At 37.1% G+C, this 26,840-nt stretch overlaps 1 long non-coding RNA gene across 1 annotated transcript in view; it reads left to right on the top strand.

Moving 5' to 3' along the window:
- Positions 1 to 26,840, top strand: part of LOC125094275 (uncharacterized) — a 64,890-nt gene that overhangs the window by 3,404 nt on the left and 34,646 nt on the right. Inside the window, exon 2 of the long non-coding RNA XR_007125436.1 lies at positions 5,685 to 5,867. This is a non-coding gene — a long non-coding RNA (uncharacterized LOC125094275). The remainder of the gene's footprint in view (positions 1 to 5,684; positions 5,868 to 26,840) is intronic.

Below are 26,840 nucleotides of genomic sequence, written 5' to 3'. Positions count from 1 at the left end.
ATGTGTTCCTCAAAAGTATAACTTCCCCAAAACCTTTGGGTAATTCATACATATTAGTTTCCAATGCTTCTTTTCCATCTATTATGATTTTCCATCTATTCTTTTCCATCTATTATTTTTAAGGTAGTCTCTAATACTCTGTTGATTTGTTTGCCCGTTCTTGAAACAATATTTGCAAATGTTTTATGGATGCTTGAAAAGAAGGCATATTCACTGTTAATGGGAAACATACATATATGCATCCATATAATTCAACATTTGTTTCAGGTACATTCAAACACCTTTAGAAATCAGATAAGTGATATGAATGTGCTGAACAGCCAAATGTAATACATTAGGAAGTGGTGCTAATGAGGTTGGCAGGGAGAGCACATACCTAGCCTAGAGACAGAAAGTCAAATATTAAAATATATATATGTATATATATAAATATATTATATATTTAACATTATATTTATATATTTATATAAATATTTATATATTATATTATATATTTAATATTTTATATATAGTACTGATACAATTCCTCAGCCTCAGGTATGTTTATAGAGTTAATTTGGCTTCTTGTCTCTAATTTGCATACTCCAGTCTGACTAATTATTGGGAAGGGGAATTTTATTTAAAACAAAACAGTTGTGGGGCACTTGGGTGGCTCAGCTGTTAAGCATCTGCCCTCGGCTCAGGTCATAATCCCAGGGTCCTGGGATCCAGCCCTGTGTTAGGCTCCCTGTTCAGTGGGAAGACTGCTTCTCCCTTTCCTACTCCCCTTGCTTGTGTTCCCTCTCTGTCTCTCTGTCAAATAAAGAAATAAAATATTTAAAAACAAAACAAAACAATTGTAACCACCTTTACTTTCTGAGAGGAGGCAAGAATGTTGTATATATTTTATGGGAAAGAGACTGTAATGGGAGGAGAAAGGAAAGATTGAATTTTCAAGGCTTCTATTAATTCTTCTATGTTTAACTCAAACCATTAGTTCATTTGCTTATCAGAGCATATGATCTAATCTTTGGACTTTTGGAAGCTAAAGTGCTGTGCAAATAAATGGTTGTGAGGCTTGGGATCGGCACTTAGGGGAGTAGAGGGAGAAATTAGACAGCTTATCTTTATTGAGAAGTAAAATGATGAGAAGTTTTTGCCAATATGTATTTAGGTTTAAATAATACTTTACAAATACATAGACTGCTATCTAAAGGGGAAAAAATTCCTTTGTTGCCAGATGAGATAACCTTGGACAGCAAATCACTTACCATAACATAAAGACATGCCAGGGAAAGGACCAAGAAGTGCTGGGTTGATCTATGCCAGAGAACAGCCACAGGATAGCGTGGAGAACTCACGTATGAGGGAAGTCCATGAGAAATCAACTCTTTTCAATGCCTTTCATTCGAAGAGGCCACTGCCAGCTTCCAAAAGGGTAGCGTAAACTGGAATATACCAACAGGGAGTCTGTCTTAGTGAGGGAACACTGAAGGGGATTTTTGGGTGGAGAGAAAAAAGGAAATAAAGGAAGAACATTTTAGTTTGTTTTTGTTTTGTATAAGTCCGAACAAGCGCTGTTTATTAAAAGCTGGATCTTGACTGGGCGGAGTTAAAATGAAGTTCTTATTTTTCTCTAGTCAGTGTTTTTTCAACATTTATCGAATCCTTGGCTTTATTCTTTAAAAGTTTTGTAGACAGATTCCATAACCTTTGGACACTCTCAGATTTAAAAACTCAATCAAATCAAGTTTAAAACAACCTTCGTACTTGATCTAAAGTTTTGCTTTCCCATTTGGGAAAATGGGGACTTCTTAAAACCATGATTCAAGGGTCTCTAAGTGGAAGATTAACATGCGCAGTGCTTGCACCCCCTTCCCTCTAGACAAGAGGAAAATAAACGGAAAGTTTAAGGTTTTAACTGGGCCTGTTGTCCTCCTCTCTTTGTTGGCTTGTGCTGGTTTATGCTGCTCCCCTGGTTAATCCTGACAGGCTGCTGATGGTGTCCTTTCTCTGTAAAAGGCGCTGAAAGAATTCATCTCTCATGGAGGGGCATGTGCTAGTTCTTCGCACCATCCTGTGAGGTCTTCGTGTGGCTCCTTTCTCGGGCATGGGGTATCCTCTCTGGCACAAACACTTCTAATTTCTCCTGCTCAGTTCCATCCACAGTGGTATATACCATAGCTTCCCCTTTCTGGAGTCCCTTAGTCCGGAGGGTCGCCTTCTTTGATGAGGTATTCTCAGAAAGATCTCATGATCAGTTCCTTTTCTGGTGTCCCCTGGACCTATAAGAAATTTATACACTCTTGGAACAGCGAATGCTGTTGGGGCTGCTTTACTGTCATCATCTCTCTTTAATTCATAGGGACAAGTCATCAAGTCTTAGCAGAGAGCCATTCCCCCAGTGCAAGGCCACTTGTCTCATTTTGGAGGAACGAAAAAAATTCTATTCAACAATCTCTGAGAAAATCCCCTCCTGCCGTCTTGGCTTGAGGGCCGGGACAGTACATTTTCCAATGACTACTCCACACACTACAAGCCCACTGACTTCAACAACCTTTCCTTCTCTCCCTCCAGTCAACTCTTTATATAGGTGGTTGGTGTGGGGTGGGGTATGGTGGGGATGGGGCCTGGGTGAAGGTGGTAGGCTGATGCTTCTACTTTTCATTAGATCTTGCGAGAGATATTGATGCCCCGAACCTCTTTAGAATATGGTATAATAGTTTGTTTTTGTCCTCAAGTTTGAACTCTAGTAAGGTTAGTGTACTTAACAAATTAAATTCATAAATTATACAGTTGCATAGCCACTTTGCCTGAACAGTTCTACACAATATTATTGCATAGAGAAAATCATGGAATAGAATAAGGCAGAATATCATATTCCTGTGGTCTGCGTAGAATCCAAGAAAAGGAATCATCTTGTTACTTAGTGTCCTTGCCCTACTCTTACTTCTGCCCTGGAAGGTTAAGCTGGTTCTTGTGAGAGGGAGTCAAAAAACTTGAATCTTTATTTGCAGATTAAACACAGAGCTTTCTAGAGTATATGCTGTGTGGTGCTAATAAACTTGTCCTCCAAGTATGCAAACAAACAAAAAAATCCAAAAAACCAGAACACCATGCAAAAAAAACCCCAACCCCCTTCCCTAAACCAAAAGAAAAATACTGGTGTTGTAGTGTTTGCCACTTTCCAAGGTGTAAATACTTTCACCATGTGGATTTCAATCTACTTATGGATTCAGTCACTGAATAAGGAGTAGGAAAGATGTTCACATAATTGTCTCTGGAAGCCAGTACAAGCTGGATGCGGGGCCTCACTGTTTAACAGGTATGACTCTATGAAGTTGGATGGAAATTATGGTGCTATTGTAACCCTTCTGATATGTTCTACCCAGCTATTTGTTAGAGCTATCTCTGGGAAAGAGAGAGGAATAATTCTTTTCTGAGATGAGGCAAAATGAAGTAGACCTGAAAACAGAGCAACAAGGAAGTGTTAGGACAGTTTTCCTGGGAGAAGCGGAGATATGTAACAAGGCAAAAAGCTAGATTTACTAGAAAAATGGGTGAAATTCACAGTGGTGGGATAGCCAAACACTAATGACTTTTAGGAACAAGTTGCCTAGTATGTGTAAATAGTTTGTTTTTCAGGGCTGTAATTCTACCTACTTAACAGCTCCAAACTTTCACTTAAGTTGACTACACATGAAAATGGCCTTTGTGAGCTGTTGTTAGATCAATGGAGAAAAGGGTCTGTGTCCTATGTCTGGGCCAATGCACAGTGAATAAAGTAGAATGAAACAGAAGGCAAGAATCTAATCAGGTTCAGAGGGCAAGAATAAGGCTAGAGGGGTTTTTGAGGAGGAAAGACCTGGGAATTCCCAGAGGTGTTGGGGGGGCCATTGAACCATTGCCTGATATGTAATGGGGGTTTTACCAATTTTACTGACAGAAAGATAAACTTAACTGACATCTGATTATTATTTATTCTACTGTTAAAAATAATTATGACCTTATTTTTATTTATTTGATCTGCCAAAGTTTGTTGTTACTATAACAGTGTTTCTGTTATTTATGCATATACTTAATAGTCTTATTTCATACATGTTTTTGTTATAGTATTTCAGGCACTAAAATTCATGGCTATTACAACTTATTTGTGGATTATCAAGATACTTTTCTTGTTTACCCAAGAAATTGGTGTGCTTTTTCATCTGTTCAGATCTTTTGTATCTCTCAGTCAGTATGAAAATCCTTCTTTGTAGATCTTATATTTTCTTCTTTAACATTCCTAGGTGTCCCCTAATATTATTTCTCCCCTTCTTTTGCTGAAGTGAAAGACCTGAATTTCAGCTGGAACATGTCTGCCCAGAATAAAGTCTTCATTTCACATTCTTCATTGCAGGTAAGCTAGCCATTGACTAAGTTTGGGACAAAGGGATGTAAGTGGAAGTGGTATATGCAACTTTGAGGAGTGTTCAAGGGAGAAGATATGTTCTCTTTTCTTTTTCTTGTGGTGAGAATGGGACTGTCTAGCTAGAGCTGAAACCAGGGAGGAGCCCAGGACTCCTAGGGGTCTGTGAAACAGCTATTCTAGTCTTGGACCCCTGACCACTGGACTTTTCACATGAAACAATAACCACTTTTGTATCTAAGCTACTGTTTATTTGGGCTTTATGTTGCATGTAGCTGAACTTAATGGTAATTTATTTACTAAGCATTAAAAAAATCTTTTATTGGTATTATAATATTGGTATTATAATACTGCATTGTAAATGCAATATTTTTCCCATTAGATTTTCTGATTGGTTTTTTTTTATATATAAAATATATTGATATATTCACTTTGGCACCTTACTATGTGACTGAATTTTAACATTGTAGCAATTAGGGAACAAGGATGGAATACAGAAGAAAGGGGAGGCACTGGCTTATGTGATAGCTTTAGCACTTAAAATATATGGGGGGGGGGCGCCTGGGTGGCTCAGTGGGTTAAGTCGCTGCCTTCGGCTCAGGTCATGATCTCAGGGTCCTGGGATCGAGTCCCACATCGGGCTCTCTGCTCAGCAAGAAGCCTGCTTCCCTCTCTCTCTCTCTCTATCTGCCTTCCTCTCCGTCTACTTGTGATCTCTCTCTGTCAAATAAATAAATAAAATCTTTAAAAAAAAATATATATATATATGGGAGGGGGAAGTGTTTCTTATAACAATAGTGGAGATGATTTTCATTTGTTAACTGATACAAAAGTTTCACAGCACAAGAATGACAGGCTCAGAATAGTCAGCTACCAAGGTATATTATGAAGACCAAAAAGTTTACAGAGTAGCATTTAAAGAGAGCCACCTGAACTGAAAATTAGGTCTGAACTTTGATTATGAGACTGGCAGAGTTATGAGAGATTGAATTCATAGGCCCAGCTAGTTTCCTATGTCTATGTCTCCTTAAAGACAAAGACATGGAATGGAGAGATTTGGGTAGATGCTCTTGAGAACCATGAACCCACAGATTTCCATGAATCCCCCAGGAGGGAGTCTAGCTCATCTCCCTCTTGCTAGAGGACAGCAATGTCCCATTGCATGGAGGCAAAGATCTTATCTGATATAGATTTCTTGAAAAAAAAAAATAACAACAACAAAAAAACAACATTTATTCTCCATTTATTCTCCTCTGGATCTTTCATTACTTACATTATTTTTCTTTTTCCCTCTAAGCCAGTAGAGCCAGGCCTCAGCATGGTCTTTCTAGGGAACTACTTCCTCTTCAGGAGACATGTACTACAAGCTATGGCTCATATTTATCAGCAGGAATCAGAGCAAAAACAAACAAAAAACATGTGTGAGGATGGAGCGTGGAGATGCTCAACAAGAAGGGGCAGAATATAGAGCTGAGTAGGGGTAAGCTTTGCCCTTCATTTTTTCTTCTCTTTCCAGCAAACCTTTTTGTTAGGCATGATAATTGGTTTTACTTTTGGGATCTAGATCTTAGGTTTTGGAGACAGGTGTTCATGATGATTGAAATTTGCAAGGAGTGCTATACCTGGATGATAGGAAAGTGAAGAAAGGAGATTACTTATGCATTGGAAGAGCTGTGGTAGATATGGGTTGGTAGTGTAACGAAGCCAAAGCACTGCTTGAGGGAAGAGGTTGAACAAGAGAGGTGGAAGGAGAAGCAGTTGTAGGGAGAAAGCAGGTTACTTGATTAAATATTTTTGAAGATGAAGCAATTGTGGATTGTGGCAAGGACTGGCTACCCATCTGGTTGTGGGTATCCAAGTTGGAAATGGAAGAGAAGGTTACATGGAACCGGTAGGCCAGTAGGCCAGGAAAGTTAAGGGCTGGGTTTGTTAGAACAGCAAAGTTTTTCAGGCAGAGAGGATTTAACACGGAAGGAAAACTGGGCCAGAAGACAAAGACCTTCATTTCATTTGATGATGGTAAGAAGAATGGAATGGAGAGTATAATAAAATTGCATGAATCTTAAAGAGCAGGTTTATATGACAGGAGTGGAAGTAGGAACGGTCTGGAAACAAAGGTACATGCTGTTGAGTTCTAAATCCATAGAAATATGGTGGAAGAGAAAAATATTTTCTTCCTGTGTTCTTTTGTATAGGAAAATATTTTTTTTCCTCCATCCAGTCAGATCAATCTTATTGTTTGTAGAAATTACTTCAAAATTCCAGCAGTATCATTTCTGTCAGTATGAACACATTTCAGATGTAAAGTTGTGAGAGGCCAATTCATGGAGCTGCCAACCCACTGCCATTTTAAATGGAAGTTTAAATAAAATCTTTATTATATACGTCAGTACATTTTATATATGTCAATGGGAAGCCATATTCAGTTTATATAAATGTTAAGATTTTATAATGTTCTTTAGCTATTAATGGCTTAAAACAAAGTGATACCAATGTAACTGGACAATGTAATAAAAAAATTCAAAACCATTTTTAAAAAAGTTAAGTTAACCGATCTGTTAATTTCAATACTAGTTTAAGAGCACAGTTTTTGGCCTTTCAATGTTTTCCATGACAGCTGTTTTCTTTTATTTGTTTCTATTTTTGCCCATTACTCCATAGAAAACAATAAACAGAAAATTCTGAAACAGATGGCTACTATTGTATTTTGTAGTTTATTTTTAAAATATGCTACCCCAAACATCTGCCATAATCTGGAACTAGTTTTCAGAAAATGAGTTTGGCTTGATGTTTGATGTGGACCCAATTGGAAATGATAATGATATATATATAGTGACAAGACAAACACTAGGGTGAGCATTTTGCTTCTGTGGAAGCATCTGAAAAAGTTTCTGATGTTTTCTTTTATTTTTTAGTTAAATTCTACACTTGTATCAATAATCTATTGAACTGAAATTAAATCTTTGTACTTTCATTTGTTTTCTTTCCATCAGACCTCTACATTTGCCTCCATTTTCTCACCACATCATACTTCATTTTATAGGTTTAGTCATGTTAGAAGGCTAGGGTTTCTGTTATTTCTGAATTAGCCTCACTGTCCTAAAATTTAACATATGGACCTCAGTAAGATGATCGGGATGCACATTTAAATAAGTACTTCTTCCAAGTTTACTTATTAACAGTATGCATGCTTTTTCTAGGATTATCATGATAAATTTGATATATTCAGACATTACCTAGATCATCATTTTATCACCTTGAGATTTAAAGTTCTCTGTTGGTGTTCTAGAAAACAGAGAGAGCTTGCAAGTCAGAGAAGGTTGACTTGCTCATTCTTCTTAGAGAAAATAGAAATACTAAAGAGATATTCAGTTAGGATTTTAGCAAATATGCACTTATGTTAAATTAATGCAGTTTATCTAACAAATATATGTATCACATATTATATGTGCATGTTTTGATATATGTATTTGTTGATACTTTAAATTAATTGATTCTTTTAGGAAATACTGAAATCTTACTATGTTTCAGATACTAAATAGATGTGAAAAAAAACTGACAAAATTGTATTCAAATGGGAAGACAGATAATAAATAAATAAATGTACAAATAGTGTAATTTTAGAAAATCACAAATGCTGAGAAGAAACATCAGAGTAAGTGAATAGAGAATGACTAATAGAGATAAGAGCATATTATATATATTATTTCTTCATTTCAGAAATTTAAATAAAATCAGATATTCACTGCACAAAAATTTATAGAGATTTTTAAAGATTTTAAAGCTTTGACTCTGCAATTGATATAAAAATACTAGTACCTTTCTTTTCTTTTTCCCACTCCAATCGTTATTATTTGCAATCTTTGCCTAAAATTTTAAATTTGCAATTTATACATTAATTTTTCCCTTTGTAGCCTTCATAGGGAGCTTTCTAAGAGGCAGACAGATAAAGAGTTGAAGTTGGTGCATGAAAAAGCATAATGGAAATAGAAATAAAGACTAATGTATAGATATTTAATATTGTGGCACATAGATCTGTAAGATCTGGACTTTAAATTCCACCTTTCATTTATTAATTTCCATTTAAAATGCATTGGTCTCATTTGCCTTATCTGCAAATAAAGATGGAACATTTTCTAAATTTGAAGACTAATGGTTGTATAATAAAACCAATTCAGAAAAACTTCAGATCTAATAATTTTGATTCTATGAAAAGTCAAATTTATAATTAATGTTCTAGATAATGCTATGTTTTGAGATTTGTAAAAATCAAATTTACATATATTACTGTAACAAATACTATCTCTAAGCAAGTATCTTTTTTTTTTTTTTTTTGCCTAGACCACATGGTGAGCTTGTTTATGTCCTGTATCTAAACTATCATCAAATTTATCTTTTACTAATTCCAAACTTCTATTTCCTGTCAAAGAACCATCACCTTTAGTTTTCTTTACTAATTAGCATTAGCATTTGATTTTTATGGGGATGCTTTTCCCAAAGAAAAGAAACTGCTTTTGTAATGCTAAAAGCAAAAGAAATGGGAGGACACCATGAATTCCTTTTATTGAATTCACTTGGCTTCTTGTGACCACCACCTTTACAATGCTCAGAAACCCCTCACTGATAGCCTCTTTTACATGCTTAACTAGGATCAGTACAAAGCTGGCCTGTTTCATGTTTCTTATTTTCTTCTGTTGTTTTTGTAAATCGAGACATTTCTCAATCTCTAAACTCAGGTCCATGGATGGCTCTTTAAAAAAACAGCCCAACTGGCTGGCCCATCTGCTGATGGAGTGTCCTGGGACAAGGATGAGGCCTCGCTGGCCTCCCGAGGCCATGTGTCCCAGAGCTCAGGCCCTCTCCAGAAAGCCTTGTGGAGGGAGGCCTCGCTTTGGGGTATACCTGCCCCAAGGTGGTGAGGGGAGTTCTGCCGCCTGCCCTCCTGGGGCCTCTGGGCACTGGCCATGTCCGAGGCTGCCTGGGTTCCAGCTGGACGTAGCAGGAGTGGGCTGCCCACCTGGCCAGAGGGGCGGGGGATAGGGGGTGGGTTCGGGAGGGGCCAGCCCCCACCACCTGTGCCCCAGCCTCACGTGGACTCAAGGTTGTTGAGTGGGAACAGGTTGTGGTTGGTGGGCGTGCAGAAGTAGAGCTACTCGATGGGGGTATGGTTGTCTCATGGGCTGCTTAGCCCCAGCGTCTGCTCGAAATCCGGCAGCTGCCCCATGAAGTTGAAGTTGGGGGAGGTTTTGGACTTCTTCCTCTTGACCAAGTCGTAGGCGTCATTAAGCGACAGGCTCATCTTCTGCATCAGGTAGGCCACGGTGACCCTCACCGAGCGGCTGATAGAGATAGACTTATTACCATCTTATTTGCAAGTTATTTCAATAATTTGGGTTGTAACATATTGGAGTCAAAAGTGTAGAAAAATAATTAGGCCCTGTTTGCTTACCTGCATTGTTGAAAGTAGGCATATTCCAGGGGAGAGGGTTATGTTTATACTCTGAATGTTGGACTTTTCCCAAAAGTAAATGATCCATCCCTCTCTTTGGCCTACATTCTTTAGATGCGTTCAGTATAATTGTGAATAGTTCTTTTATTAGCACGAGAGGGGAGTGTACACACAACCACCTTTTAGCCACTGCTTAGGCTGTGGTCTTTGCTAATGCCAATTACCAATGGGCCCCGAAGTCTAGGAAACCAAATAATACAGAGTTGATACCCACTAATTCTACATTCATGAAGCTTCTTTTGTTTATTTCCTAGTACAAATGAAGGGCAATTCTGAGTTGAGGCTGTTCTGAACTGTAAATGTAGTGTCTTGAAGAACAAGTTATAACCATACTTCACCTTAAATTCATGGGATAATTGAATATCTGTGTCTTAAATACAGTTCACAAAGGTGTAATTCCTCTGCTTTGAAAGTAGTGTTATGGAAAATTTGGTGCACACTTCCTGTTTGTTGATCTCTTGCATTATCACATGAAACAGAATACATTTGTTTGTATAATACCTTTTTATAGTGTTAAATTTCTCTAATTGTCCCATAAAGTTAATTGATTCAGTGTTGCTACACTAATAGAAATAAATCGGTAATCTGCCTATCACTAATAGAATGCATTAACAAATTATCATCAATAGAAGCATCGGCAAAGTAAAGTTGTCATCTCTCATTTTTTCATAATACTTTTGGTTTTAGTCCTCTTTTTGAGGTAATGCAGTGGCCTTTGGTAATGATTGATTTGGGCCATTAATGACAAGTCCAACTAGGTTTTGGTTCATCCATCTTCCCTTAGTCCAGGCAAAAATGCTACTACAAATAAACATCATGTCTGAGTGATTTTTGACAGAAAGAACTCCAAGGAGTCTCCTGGCTTGTTATATGTTTGTCTCTTCATCTACCTGACAGGAATGACATAGCTCCAAGTGGGGCCTCTGGACCCTGAATTTAACATGTCCAAAAACCTAACTGTGAGATAACCCTTTTGGGGCACTAACTTGACACCTTGAAATTCTGGTACAGTTTCAGGGGTCCCTAAGGCTATCTGGGTGTTGGTGAAGAACAACACATAGAAACACAAACCCTTCCTATAATACCACACACAGACGCTTGTCAATGTGCATCTCTGCATGATGTCTCTGCGTGATGTTGAAAATGACAAAAACGGGAGGAGAAATTGTGCTGATGGGATACTACCTTCTCTGATGACAGTAGTTTTCAAAACTTCCTTTTCCTGGCTGTGACAAAAAGTGATTTTTTTTTTTAAGTTTCTGTTTCAAAGAAGGTGTGGGTATAAGTCATGGGTGAACTGGCATCTCACCAACCGGAAGATTTTCCAGGGCACATGGCACTGATTGCCCCCTGTTTCTGCTTTTCATTTGATTCTCTTGAGGATTCTGTTTTTGTCTCTGCAGGAAGGTATTAATTATCCTCCACTTGTACCTCTTATGTTTCTAAAAGCAAAAATATCCAGAGCAAGATTTTGAGTAATTTGAGAAACTCCTTCATAAAATAGAAACCCAGTGAATTTATTAGCATGACTAAAATCATTACAATTCTGTGCATGTCTGCCGTGCTTTTGAAGGGTAAACTTTTTTTTTCTTCTGAGCCTTCTGTTAATTGTCATCATTGTATAACATTTTTTTTCTTCTTTTTTTTAACTCAATCAGCTTGTTTTTAGATATTCATACAGAGTAGGAACCAAACTTATTTGGGCTCGAAGTTGTGAGATAAATTTAACCTGTGAAGAGTTCAATGTTAACATTCTTGTTGCATTTAAATATGATGAAATTACTACAAAAAGGGCAAGTTTCTGGATCTATTTTGGTACAAATGTCTGAAGCTTTCCTTGTGTCTCCCATTTTCTGAAATCTCCAAAAAGAGATCACTTCCAAGCTGCTTGTAAGTAGCTCATTACCTTAAATTCACATTTCATTCTGTGCTATCCATTCTGCCAGAGGGTCTGTCTCCCTAAAGTATTATTTAGACCAGGTCCCTCTGCTGTTCAGTGTCCATTATCCATTTTCTAATGCAAATATCATAGCCTATCAGGGCTTTCTGTAATTTGGACCTATCAAGCGGCAATAACTGGTTAATTGCATTTTCAAGTCTAGTGACATTTCTGTTTTAATATTGGGAATTGTTCAGCAACAATCGTATCACTTGCTTCCATAAACATATGATTTTACTAAATCAGTTATATTTATCTGGGCTATATACTTGTACATGTAAAAAAAAAAAATTTAACTTTTTCAAAGTATACCAAAGTCTAATTCATGAAAGTGCACCAACAAGATCCTGGCTCAGTAGATCTCTGTTCCTCTCCTTAGACATGTGTTCAGTTAAGTTGAATGTATATGCCAACCTAAAAAGTTGTGCAAGAATATTCAAAGAAGCATAATTTTAATAGTCCAAAGGCAAATTAATTCCTTGTAACTACAGATAGAATTTATAGACTATAATTTTGCTAGATTAAAAAAATCAATATACAAAAATCTATAGAAATGCTTTGAATTAGGGATGCCTGGGTGGCTCAGCCGGTTAGGCATTGGCTTTTGTCTAGGGTCATGATCCCAGAGTCCTGGGATCAAGTCCCGTATCAGGCGCCTTGCTCGGCGGGAAGCCTGCTTCTCCCTCTGCCTGCTGCTTCCCCTGCTTATGCTCCCTCTCTGTCCCTCCCCCTCATCTCTGACAAATGAATAAATAAAATCTTAAAAAAAAAAATGCTTCGCATTAGAAAGAACAATTTAAAAATTGAAACAGAAAGATATCTTATTTGAAGTAACAATAAAAACAATTTCATAAGTAAGGTATTCCTATATGGAAAAAAATTACATTATTGGAGAACTTTATATAAAGTCTAAACAACTATAGAGTCATATTATGTTTCCCAGGGGAAAGAGTTAATACTATGAAAACATAAAATTTCATAAAAATATTATTTCAGTTGGAATTACAGTGGAGTGAAATTTTCACTTCCTAGAATGAGATAAACGAAGCCAAATTTCATATCAAATTATTATTGTCTGAGAATAGCTATGCCATTTTGAAAAAGGGCCTAGAGTACTGATTTACTGGATATTAACTACTCCAGTAATCCTGTAATTCAGTTGCTTGTTCAGGGTAGTCTAATTGCTATAACCAACAACCCTCAAATTTTAGTGGCCAAACACAATTATTTTATATTCTTGTAAATAGGTATTGTGAGGTTGGAGGCTTTTCCCCAACAGCCAGTCAGGGCTATGCTGTATCTCTCAGGAGATAGAAACTATATCAGTAATTTGAACAGGGAAATTGTAAATTGGAGATTTGTGAACTAGAGGGATTAACTACTAAATTATAGGAATAGAGGATTGGCAGATATGGGAAGTAGTTTTTACCTCTACGGCAGAGGCAGGGTACTCAGGAAGGAATAGACTTGGAGGAACCTCCCTTTCAGCCCCCAGATGCTGGGAGACTGAGCTCTTGGGAGAGGTTGTGGCTGTGGCTAGTTGAAAGGTGGGCAGGTTTGCTGAGTGCACAGGCTGGGGCTGGCAAGTAGAGAACCTCCTGCTGTGCTGGTGAGACTTAGTAGGAAGCTTCCTGCCTGAGTCTCAGGGAAGCTTGCTGGGTGGGTGAGCGCCACTAGGTGTAGGGTACACTGTTTGTCGCCATGTGCTGCAAGAATAAATAGGAAAAACGACCCCAGAATCAGGATGAGATGCCCATTCCCCTTAATGGGTCCCTCTAACACCTTCTGCTGACAAGCTGAGCCTTGTGCCACCTAGCACAGGAGACATGTTTGTTTATAGGATCTGACTTAAATGTAACAAAGCAGGGCAAAGAGAGGGAGATTTGATGCTGAGAAGCAAAATATTGTAGACCAGCACACCTGAATTCCTTCTGTCTTGTGGCTTTTCCTTCCTTCTGAAAGTCTTCATTCATCCAGAGATTAGTATAAAGATGGAGAAGTCTCACTTTTCCTAAACTTCCTTGGTGAGTAGTCACTAATCACATGGGCTCACCTAAATGCAGGAGGAATGAGATATATGTTCTAGTGGTGTACCCAGGAAGATGAGGAAAACACAGATACTGATGAGCAATTATCATCTCTACCACAACCTAATATCGAAACAATGTGTTACCACCCTAGAAAAAGACAACTAAATCAGGGAAATAAAATAGAGGTCAATGCATAGTAAATAGTTCCAAAATTAAAATTAAATACATTCATTGGCTCTTTAATAAGAAATAAGAAATAAAAACACTTATAATAAGAAATAAAAACACTATTATGGAAAGATATTTATATAGAGCTATTTATCACAGAATTTTTTTTGTAATGGTTTACAAACACATTTACAAGCAAAACAAACAAACAGACCCATGAATGTCCAAGCTGAATCAGTTGTGGCATATCATACTAAAGAACATAATTCAATAATTTAAAGTGAGTTAGGTTCAAATTTATGAACTGGAGACATGTTTATGTTAAATGAGTAATGCAATGTATTAGGTAAAATTCCATTTTTATAAAAATACATAATCTTTAGAAGTCTATGTACATGTCTGCTTGTATATATTTGTATGGTCAAGGAGAAAAATGCTAACATTGATTACCCAGTGCAGGGAGTGGAAAAAGAGGGAGGGAAATCATTAACTTTTATTTTAGCTTGTTTCATTATAGACCATTAGCATGAATTTCTTTTCTAAGACAAAATAATAAAATGTGAAATGAAAAAATAAACCTTTATGGTACAAATAAATGTCTTATTATTCCTCTACTGAAACTTCCTCTACTGAAATGTTGACAGACACGAATCGGAACTAGTTACTTGGCTCTCTACCTGTCCATCTGTCTTTGAATACTTGAATGATAGAACTGCTCTTAATAGTTAGGTGACATTGCAGACATTGTAGTATTTGGGTGATAACTGTTTTCAGCTAAAATAATGTGTGGATATATTTATACTGAATATGTGAGAAGGCAGTTTGGGTATAATGATAATGTAAGTTGCTGTATATTTAGCATGTAATATTCAATTATGTTAATTTTAATATATACATAAATACATAAATATATATGTATGTACACATATACATATATGTATATATTTATATTACCTTGTAGCAATCTTTCTTTTTAAAATTTTATTTATTTATTTATTTTTATCTTATAGCAAATTTTATAGTGTCTTAAAAGGAAAAAGTTTTATAGATGGGAGAAACTAAGGGATTAAGTACTTGTAAAGTTTTCCATAGCTAACAAGTAGAGTTAGAATTTGAATTAGTTCTTTTTGACTCTTAATTGCTGCATTAAAATGGGCTCCCTATGGCATTTCAAGTGAACAAATACTCTTTTTATATTTTAATTTGCTATTAACACTCATGGGGAAATTTGTTAGTGTACTAGGACCAGGTATGAATGGATTTTCTTATCAAGCTCTGGTATGTTGATTATAACTATCCTCTGGGTAGAATCTGGTTAGAATCAGCTGGATCTTTGTAATTGATTTTGTTTATTGTGGTAAAATATACCTAGCATAAAAATTACTATCTTAACCATTTTTCAGTGTACTTTTCAGTGGCATTAAGTACATACTTATTGTTGTGCAAACATCTCCTCCATCCATCTCCAGAACTTTTTTCACCTTCCCAAAATGAAACTCCTTACCAACTTCTCTTCCCAACCCCTGGCAACCGCTATTCCAATTTCTGTCACTATAAATTTTGACTGCTCTACCAACTATGTGGAATCATAGAGTATATGTCCTTTTGTGACTGGCTTAAAGTATATCTTCAAGGTCTATCCATTTTTTTTAGCATGTGTCAGATTCCCTTCTTTTTATATTTGCATAGTATTCTATTGTATGCATACACCACATTTTGTTTCTCCATTCACCCATCAGTTGGTACTTGGGTTGCTTCCATCTTTTGTCTATTGTAAATAATGCTGTTATGAATATGGGTTTTACAAATACCTGTTCAAGTAGCTGCTTTCTTTCTTTTTAAAATTTTAATTCCACTTAGTTACCATACAGTGTTAGATTAGTTTCAGGTGTATAATATAGTGATTCAACACTTCATTCATCACCCTGTGCTCATCAAGACAAGTACACTCCTAATCCCCATCACTTAATTCACTCATTCTTCCATCCCCCTTCCCTCTAGTAACCATCAATTTGTTCTCTATAATTAAGAATCTGTTTCTTGATTTGTCTCTGTTCCCTTGGCTTATTTGTTTGATTTCTTAAATTCCACAGATGAGTGAAATTATATATCTTTTTCTGACTGACTTGTTTCACTTAACATTATATTCTATAGCTCCATCCATGTTGTTGCAAATGGGAAGATTTTGGTTTTTTTTATGGTTGAATAATATTCCATTGTATATATACCACGTCATTATCCATTCATCAATTGATAGATATTTGGGTTGTGTCCATATCTTGGGTATTGTACATAATGCAGATATAAATAAAAGGGTGCACGTATCCCTTTGAATTAGTGTTTTTGTAGTCTTTGAGTAAATTCCCAATAGTGCAATTCCTGGATGGTACAGTACTATTTTTAACTTTTGAGGAAACTTCATACTGTTTCCCATAGTAGTTGTACCAGTTTGCATTCCTACCAAGAGTGCATGAGTGCCCTTTTTTTCCCACATCATCACCAACACCTGTTGTTTCTTGTGTTGTTGATTTTGGCCATTCTGACAGGTGTGAGGTGATAACTCATCGTAGTTTTTGATTTGCTTTTCCCTAATGGTAAGTGATGACAAACACCTTTTTAAATTTTGAAATATTTTATATATTTATTTGTTTGGGATGGGGCAAAGAACAGAGGGAGAGTGATAAGCAGACTCCCTGCTGAGCACAGAGTCTGATTCAGGGTTTGATCCCACTACCCTGAGATCGTGACCTCAGCTGAAATCAAGAGGTGGATGCTCAACTGACTGAACCCCCCCAGGCACCCTGATGATAAACATCTTTAAATGTGTCTGTTGGCCATCTGTACGTCTTCTTTGGAGAAATGTATCTTCATGGCTTCTGCCCATTTTTTAAATTGGATTATTTGGTTTTGGGGTATGGGGTGTTTAAGTTCTTTATAGATTTCAGATACTAACCCTTTACCAGATATGTCATTGGCAAATATCTTCTCCCATTCCATAGGTTGCCTTTTAGTTTTGTTGATTGTTTCCTTTGCTGTGCAGAAGCTTTTTATTTTGATGAAGTCCCAATAATTTATTTTTGTGTTTGTTTCCCATGCTTTGGGAGACATATCAAATAGCTGCTTTCAGTTCTTTTGGGTATATGCCCAGAAGTAGAATTGCTAGATCATGTGGTTATTCTATTTTTAATTCTTTGAGGAACCACCATACTGTTTTCCATAGCAGCTGCACCATTTTACATTCCCACCAGCAGTGCACATTTCTCCACTTTCTTGCCAGCGCCTGTTTTTTGTTTGTTTGTTTGTTTGCTTGCTTGTTTGTTTGTGTTTCTAATAATAGCCATCCTAATTAGAAAATGGTATTATTTTGGTTTTGATTTGCATTTTCTCAATGTGTAGTGATGTTGAACATCTTTTCATGTGCCTGTTGATCATTTGTATATCTTTTTTGGAGAAATGTTTGTTCGACTTGCTTGTTTTTTATTTGAATTGTTTGGTTTTGGTTATTGAGTTGTAGGAGTTATCTATAAATTCTGGTGTTAAAACTTTGTTTTGCAAATATGTTCTTCCATATAATGTGTTGTCTTTTTGCTCTGTTGAAAATGTCCTTTAAAAAATAAAAAAAAAAAAAAAAAGAAAAAAAGAAAATGTCCTTTAATGCAGATAGTTTTTAATTTTGGTAAAATCCAGTTTATTTATTTATTGTTTCTGTTGTTTTTGCTGTTGTTGCCTATGCTTTGGTATCATATCCAAGAAATATTTTCCAGCTCCAATGTCATGAAGTCTTCCCACTGTTTTGTTCTAAGGGTTTTATGGGTTAGGTTTTACATTTAGATCTTTGATCCATTTAGAGTTTATTTTTGTATATGGTGTAAGGGAAGGGTCAAACTTCATTCTTTTGCATGAGGTTATCCTATTTTCCCAAAACCATTTGTTGAAAAGACTGTCCTTTCATAAATATAATGATGTCAGTCCATACCGGGGAAAAAAAATCAAAAGGAATAGTACTAAAATAATAAAAATCAAGTCACAGTTATTAGGGGATTTAAAAACAAGTTTACATTGATCATGTAAACATAATTTAAGTATTTTTTAGCCCTAATATTTTATGGCTAATGAAGAAGTAAGGACTAATATATGTTTTTTATCACATGTCATATTCAAGACAGTTATATATGCTTCTCCTTTAATCCTCATAATCCTAAAGCCAAAATAGAACTTGAACTCAGATGTAACTCCAAACTTTTGTTTGTCTCATATAGTGTTGGAGTCATTTTTAATATATATGTGAGTGTGTATGTATGTGTGTGTGTGGATATATATGTATATATATGTATGAATACATAACATATATATGAAGAAAACAAACCATTAAACTTACTTTATAAATGAAATGTATATCTAAAATACCAGAAATTAATTAATTTGGGGGAAAATAGCTATATAGTTCGTTGTGAGGCTTGAGGATTTCTGTGCTAGTCATCCTTTCCAAATGGCTGTAATATTTAGAATGCAGAGTCTTGTTTTTTTTTCCCCCTTCTCAGATTACTTTGTGACCCTCTTTCTATTTCAATACATCATTGATAATAGCACTGACCTGAAACTAATGGGAGAAAGAGAAGCTGAAAGTGTGGTGTTCCAAGTGAAAGGTGGATAAACACGGGCCTTTCGCTTGAAGTAGTTGATGGAGCTTCCCAAGTACAGTCGTCAGACCTGACAGCCGAGGGATCCACTCTCAGTGAACCCCTCAGTTTATCTTCAGCTCTTCAGGCACTAGGCAGTATTTACGAGCAAATCAAAACAAAATGAGTGTCCTTGATTTTTCAAGTATGGATACGTTTAGATGATTCTTTGAAATTTGTCCTTATCAGTTTGTATTGATAAAATTTTTTAGGAGAAAAAGCAACTTGAATAAAGATTTGGGGATCCGTCTTTTTCTGAGTGAAGCATTTATGTCAATCGGAAGGGAAGAAAGTGTTCGGAGACTTGTCTTAAAAGGATAGATAGGAACCCAGTGCCATTTGGTGCTAGGCCCCACTGACAGATTTACTGCCTGCTCGGAGCTGCGGCAGCAGCGTGATGGGAGTGGCAGGTGAGGGCTGCAGAGAAGAGGATTCCCATGCTCCGTGCATGTGTGTAACTGGCAGCATCCAGGGTCATGGAGGGGCAGGCCTGTGTTTACAGTCAGGATTTGTGGTGGAAAAAGAAAAAAAGTTATTTTTCTTTTATCCTTACAGCAAAGAACTCTCCACATTGCTTGGCTAGGAGACATTTCCAAATGACCAAAACAAAAGACAAGCAGGGGGCTTTAGAATTTGCCTTAGATGAGTTCTGCAGCATGGGAAGAAGTCAGAAATGCCAAAAAATTAAATTAATTCCCCTCACCCCCGTGTTAAATAAAAGGCCCTTGATGTAAATTAATGGCAGTTAGGGCCATGGATGTCTCCTTTCTGTAAGTAGCAGACTATGCAGAATTTCGAACTTACTCAGTTCATAAGAATTAAACATCAGTCTAAAACCTATACTGGGTAATTGCTAGAGACCTACTGCTGAAGTGCAATAATGCTACCTAAATGTATTATAAATGGTAAATGCATCTAGTTCAGACAGAAGAGGAAGTATTTCAGTAAGTGGAGTTGCAGATTCAAAGTATCTTATGATCAGAGGTGTAAGTATAGATACACCAACATTGGAGCTAATGTGCCAGTGCAAAGAGAATTCTGCCCAGTGTTGGAAAGCACTCCTTCAGTATGTGGTAATATTCTTCTTTTTTATTTTTTATTTTTGGAGAGAGAAAGAGAGAGATTGAGTGTGAGTGAGCAGGGGGAGGTGGGAGGGAGAGAGAGGGAAGCTTAATTAACCTCCACAATCGGCACGGAACTGGACTTGGGGTTCAATCTCACAACCCGGAGATCATGACCTGAGCCAAAATCAAGAGTCCCACACTTAACCGACTGAACCACCTGGGCACCACAGTATGTGTTAACATTCTGAGATGCTCTATACACTACTCACTTTACTAAAAAAAGAAAAATTTGACCCAATTAATTAAGGAGCCTCTTTACCCCCCAACTCACTATTGAAGCACATCTTCGATATTTAAAATTGGTAATTTGGTAACTTAATTGATAGTTAAGTTTTGGAAGTTAAAAATACCTTTAGTACTTTAAATTGGTAGCTACTAAGGGAGCACATTTTTACAGAAATATACTGCACGTTCAAATTTGCTGGTAACGATTCTGTTACCAATGCAAGATGTCTTAATCCCAGTTTCTTTATTTGAATTATCAATTGTTAGATTACTTGATCCTGTCCGGCAGTCACCGGGTCTCATTTCTTTCTGAATCCTTAGTCTCCAGCCTGAGCCCGTCCCATAGGTGTTTGGTGAGTACATATTAAATCTGTGTTTAGAAGGAAACTTCTCAGGCATTAGTGCCACTGCTCTTATTCTTTTGAGTCCTGGGCTCCTAAAGCCATTAACACTCAGTGGCGCACTTAAAATGCTGACGTTTGCTTTGATGTGCCTGGAGAAGCAGCCAAGATGATTTTGCTTGCGATGGGTGGATATGTTTGTGGAATGGGGCAGTTTTGAAATCATTTGATAGTAATAACAAACTGCTGCTAGCAATGGGAGTTTGCACAGCAGCTGAGTTAAGCTTTAATTAACTTTTATGTTTAACACGTGGAGCGTGTGGTTTGTGGTGGTAGACAGGAATGGTATTACAAGTTAATGAGTTATGAGGAAACTCTTAGATGCAGAGGAAAAAGACCTAGACCAAGAACTTTTAGGGAAACTCAATTGAGCTACCTCTTGCTTAGTGTCTGTAGTACAATGAAAAAAAAAAAAAAACCCACAAATACGGCACTTTTCATGCTACATTGTAATTATCTGTTAATGAATGAGGTTTATTTTCTATTTTTTTCCAAATCTATCTCTCTTAATACTGTGTGTGTGTGTGTGTGTGTGTTTAAAGATTTTATTTATTTATTTGGCAGAGCGAGAGACAGCGAGAGAGGGAATACAAGCAGGGGGAGTGTGAGAGGGAGAAGCAGGCTTCCTACTAAGCAGGGAGCCCTATGCAGGGCTGGATCTCAGGACCCTGGGATCATGACTTCAGCCAAAGGCAGACACTTAACAGACTGAGCCGCCTAGGCGCCCCAGTGTGTGAGGTTTGCAGTCAGGTAACATATCTAATTTATTTTGAACATGCCTAATTTATCTTTATCCAGTATCCAGGCCGCCTGACCTTAATAGATCCTCAATGATTATTAATTAATAAACAAATGAGTGTGAACAGAATCATATATATATATATATATATATATATATATATACCTACATAGAATCTTATATAATATATAGATACTTACATAGTATCTATATACTGTATAGTGAGTATTGGAAAACTAAATAAATATGTGTATATGTGTGTATGGATTGACTTATATACTATGGATAATTTCATGTAATTATGTATTTTTTAAATATAGTATACATATATGATGGTGTGTTTTGTTTTGTTTTGGGCTTTTGTTCATAGTAAAATAACTTTCAGTGTAATGGGCTACTTGAAAACTTAAATGAAGATAAATTCAAGATTAACTGTCTAAGAGCTTGAGAGTTTGCAAGACTGATATATAATAATGTGCCAAAAGGTTTGCATCCCACTGATTTTAGTTTAGTAATCTTTGGAATGTTTATTCTTTTTTTTTTTTTTTTTAAGATTTTATTTATTTATTTGTCAGAGAGAGAGGGAGAGAGAGCAAGCACAGGCAGACAGAATGGCAGGCAGAGGCAGAGGGAGAAGCAGGCTCCTGCTGAGCAAGGAGCCCGATGCGGGACTCGATCCCAGGACGCTGGAATCATGACCTGAGCCGAAGGCAGCTGCTTAACCAACTGAGCCACCCAGGCGTCCCATGGAATGTTTATTCTTTATGGACACATGTTGCTCCCATATTTTGAGAAAAGAATAAAAAGAAAAAATGCAAACAAGATCATGTAGAATGACTTCACTATTCATTAAGGAGGAATGGGACTTAAAGCCATTTAAATACTTTAATATGAAAAGAAGGCTTGGACCATCTTACATTTTGTTGTTTATGGAAGCTAAACACATGGCATCACTGTATGAAGGCCGCCCCTCTCCTCCATACAAATATAACTCAAAATTTGGGGCAGAATAACAGTGTGTAGGTGATCTGATTAGGATAAACTCGCTCCTTAACAGGCTGCCTGTTCCTAAGGGGGAAAAAAAAAGCATTAAACATTTTTAAGCATGTTTCTTTAAGAACCTGAGAAAACGGGATGGAGAAAGGCCATGGACCTTGAGGGCATAGATGTCTCTTTTTTTTTATGGTACTATGTCTGTTTTAGCTGCTTTGATCCCTTTGTCCTGAACAAGCTTGTTACATATTTCCTAAGATGTATTTTTCTTATCACATCACATTCGGTCATTTTTAATTATCAAATAGTTTATTTGAGACTTCATCAGAGTGACAAGTTGCTTATTTTACCTCGGTACAGGATAAGTTGAGTGGAATGTCCAGAATGCATACAGTTGGAACCACAACATGTACTTTTTACTGGACCTGTACATCATTTCTGCATTTTAGCAATAAGCATGGGTGTGTGTTCAGGCCTGGAATTCAGTATAATAGCAGCTAGCAATGTAAAGTCTTGACTTATTAATACTACATATAACACAAATTGTAGCCATATTGTATAGAAGGGAATATTGTGGGCATTTTGGAATTGAGAATTTAATTCTGTAATTCAGTTATTCATAGTGCCTCTGTCCCCCTTCCCCATGGAAGGACTGATTCTCAAGTCCATTTATTGTCCTTAATTATGCCCATAGTCAATATTAATTTTGCAGTAAGATATCAAACAAAGGTAAATGAGGTCTCTTCTCCAAGTCTGTTTGTTAGAAAGCTTTCAAGAGAGCTATTAAAGAGTTTATTGGAAAAGTCCCTAATGAATTTAGCCTCTAATTTAAGATACATTTATTTCAGCAAGCTTATATGCATCTACATTGTCAGCGCAATGATAGAGTATCACTTTCATTTTTCATCATGTTAGCTGGTGATGTCAGAAAGAATGCTCTTTAGTTCTCAATATTATCTGATTTATACTTTACTATGCACAAATCTCCTGTTGCATTTTTCTAATAAGCCAGAAATTAGTAAAAAAGCTGACTCAGGGGCGCCTGGGTGGCTCAGTGGGTTAAGCAGCTGCCTTCGGCTCAGGTCATGATCTCAGGGTCCTGGGATCGAGGCCCGCATCGGGCTCTCTGCTCAGCAGGGAGCCTGCTTCCCTCTCTCTCTCTCTTTCTCTGCCTGCCTCTCCGTCTACTTGTGATCTCTCTCTGTCAAATAAATAAATAAAATCTTTAAAAAAAAAAAAAAGAAAGAAAGCTGACTCAGGATCTGATACGAAGTTCTGGACTAGGGCAAGTTCTAACTGCTTGGTTTTTACAAATACATCTGCCATAAAAATATACTGATACAGTACTGAGTCTTAATGGAGGAAAAGAGTAATTTTGTTCTGTTAATAAAATGCCTTGCAATTTTCCTGTTGCTGGGTAATAATTTGGGGTAAAATTGAGCAGAGTAAAGCAATTCTTTTTGATACAGACTTGAGCCTGAGGTATTTTAAAAAGACATGAGACACAGTCGCAAGTAGATCACTTTCACAGAATTTTTTTGTCCAGGATCCAGTTAGAAAAATAATGTGTTATTTTGAGGGACACTTGAAGAAAGTGGTAACTTCAACATTACCTTGGAACACAGTGTGTGTGTAAATTCTACAACTAATAATTCTTTTTTTAAAAACACCATATTTTCTGGCTTTCTTTAAAAGAAGTTAGATTCACAGAGCAATATTTTTCCACAGAGTCCTTGAAAGTTTTAAATTAAATTTTGAATTTTGTCCAGAGAGCAGTCTCAAGACTATAATTTTTGTATTTTTATATGTACTAGCAGTAAACTAGATGAGAAGGAATGGGGTCACCATTTGTCCCCACTACCATGGCTTGATGGGCTTTCATTTGTTTTATGTAAAGTATATGACTGTTTACCAAATATTTCTATTAAATACCGAGTCCAGGTTGCTGTTGGTCAAAACTTGACTGAAGAAATCAGTTGATAAGGAGGATATAAAAAGCGAAAACGAGCGGAAAGTCAAAATTCCAAACAGAGGAACTGATCTCTACTAGAAAGGCAGCCTTTTGAGGCTTGAAAAAGAACTGGGTGTCGGAGGCCCTCTCCTCTCTCAGATGGTTGAGCACAGCAGTGTCTGGTTGGAAAAAATCTCACCACAACACGTACATGGCTTGTGTGGTAATCCTTGCAGTGATCTGAGAAGTTTCTGCTTACTGTGGTGGCCTGCTGCGTTCAGCCTTGCTGCAGCCTAATGCAACAGGCTAAATTTTGTTTCAGAAAACTTGTTTCGGCTACAGACTGTTTAAGAGCTACATTGGCGCTTACTATGATACTAATGTTACTCACTTATATTTGTATAGTATTTTAGGGCAGTTGTGCTCCAAGGGTGGCATCTGGTCTAGGAGCAGGAGCATCACCTGGGAACTTATCAAAATGCATGTTGCCAGGCCTCGCCCATGACCTACTGATTCCGGGGCTCTCGGGGTGGGGCGCAGCCATCTGTGTGTTAACAAGCCCTTCAGCTACGCAGAAGCACCCTAGAACTTGGCGGAAAAGGACTTGGAGGCTCCAAGGTGATAGGGCAGTGAGTTTGTTTTCAAGAGCAACCTGAGTTTAGGGAAGTTGATTGACGTGCTCGAGCTCACTCAAATCTAAGTGACAGAATTTGGACTTGAATCGTACTCCTTTTGCTCCAAATCTGATCATTCTTTCCATCCCCTGCTTGCCACGAGGACTTGTCAAAGCAACTCCAACTGTGGTGACTGGGAGTTTGGGGCACAGACTCAGGCTCTTGCCAAACAACTTCATGCTGGTGAGTGCGGTCTAGGCTCTGGGAGTAACTGGCTTAAAGGGGCAAGATTATTTTACTTCCCTTCAGCGGGCAGGCAAGAAATGTGAATCTTAGCATAGCTGTAATTCCTGTCAAATCCAGAGAATCACGTCATGGATCTGGAGTTTCCTAACAGGGCATGCTTGTTCTCTGCTGAGATAGATGCCCACTACAAGGGTCCTGTGATTTATTGCCACGTCCACGATTTTCTCATTGCAGTGATGATATGTTGTAAGGGGCATTTATGGGTCCCTGCTGAAAGTATGAACCCACACTGGGCAATAAGGCACAGTGCAGAATTGTTAAATTAAGTGACTTAATTTATGATCTACAACGTTTATTTGGAAAAACTGATCATGCTTTAGTTTCTGTGCTGATGCCACTTCAAAAACAATCCCGAGGAATTCTATTTATTGCTAAGTTTCCCCAGCCTCTTCTTTTTGTTTGCTTTTTTTTTTTTTTAAAGGAAAGAAAACCTTAACACAAAACCAAAAAATAATCAAGTTCCTCTCTTTGTAAAACATCAATTAGTATAAAGGTGCTTCAGAAGAACCTACATTATACATGGCGCCTGGGTGGCTCAGTCAGTTAAGCATCTACCTTCAGATCAGGTCATGATCCAGGGGTCCTGGGATTGAGCCCAGGTTCCCTGCTCAGCGGAGAGTCTGCTTCTCTCTCCCTTCCTCGGCCCTTCCCCCCTTGCTCCTTCTCTCTCTTACTCTCTCTCTCTCTCTCAAATAAATAAATAAAATCTTAAAAAAAAAAACAAAAACAAGCCTACATTATACTGACAATTCCCTTACTATTTTGCCTCCATAATGTGTATACTGAAATGTGAAGTACCTGAGTTTCTGAAAGATGTTGTTTGGAATGAAGCAGAGGACTAATTATACTAAATTTTAAGGATTAGTTATAAAAATACTTCAAAACTGGGCTTTGGTTAACATTTTAACAGGTAGTTTTCTCCCATCTCCCAATTTTTGTAACTTCAAATCTAATTTCAAAAAAAAAAAAGAAGAATAAATCTGGAAAAAAAGAACAATTTCCTATTTGCTCATTTTTTGCAGTGTGGTATTCAAAAATGATAGAAAATAGTGATTATGATATAATTTATATAGCACTTTTTAATTTTTAAATAAATTCCATCTACATATTTTTGTTAATTCATAAAATAAAAATGTGATTTAATTTTTATCATGTCTTGATAGGTGAAAATAGTAGTAATGATAGATAGTTGGAAGAAAGGCAGGCAGGGCAAGGGCTACCCACACCCCCGCCCTGCCCCCAATCCTAAGAGGAAACCACCCTTAAAAGGATTTTACAGTGCCTTTGAAGGAGCCCTCCACCCTTTTACATGTGATAGGTAGATGACAAAAACCTGATTGGGTGATAGGCAAAGGGAGGGTTAATCAGATTAAAAGAGTCCAGCCAACAAGCCCATAAAACCCCCTAGACTTAGAAACCTCAACCTTCTCAGGTCTCCTCCCTCTTCCAGAACTTTGTACTTTCAGTAAACTTTGCTTTGCTGCCCACCACTCTTCAAGTCTGGTCTATCTCTTCAGTATCCCAAGCACTGTGACCAAGAACCATGGCACTAAAGGAAAAAAAAATCTTGTAACTCTAGGGTTTAGGGGAATGACATGAATTTTCAAAACTGTGGCACATTGGGCCCTCTTGAAATCCCACTCACTTTCCACTATACTTTGCCCACTGTAAAGGACACAATAATATGCTTCTGGGCTCTAACTGATGGGGATATTTTATTGGTAAACATATAAGGGATTTCTTTATATCTATGATAACATTTTACTTTTTCAAAA

The sequence above is a fragment of the Lutra lutra genome, chromosome 2, assembly GCF_902655055.1.
Source record: "Lutra lutra chromosome 2, mLutLut1.2, whole genome shotgun sequence".
In the NCBI taxonomy this organism is placed as follows: Eukaryota; Metazoa; Chordata; class Mammalia; order Carnivora; family Mustelidae; genus Lutra; species Lutra lutra.
This window is presented reverse-complemented; position numbering and strand designations above follow the sequence as displayed.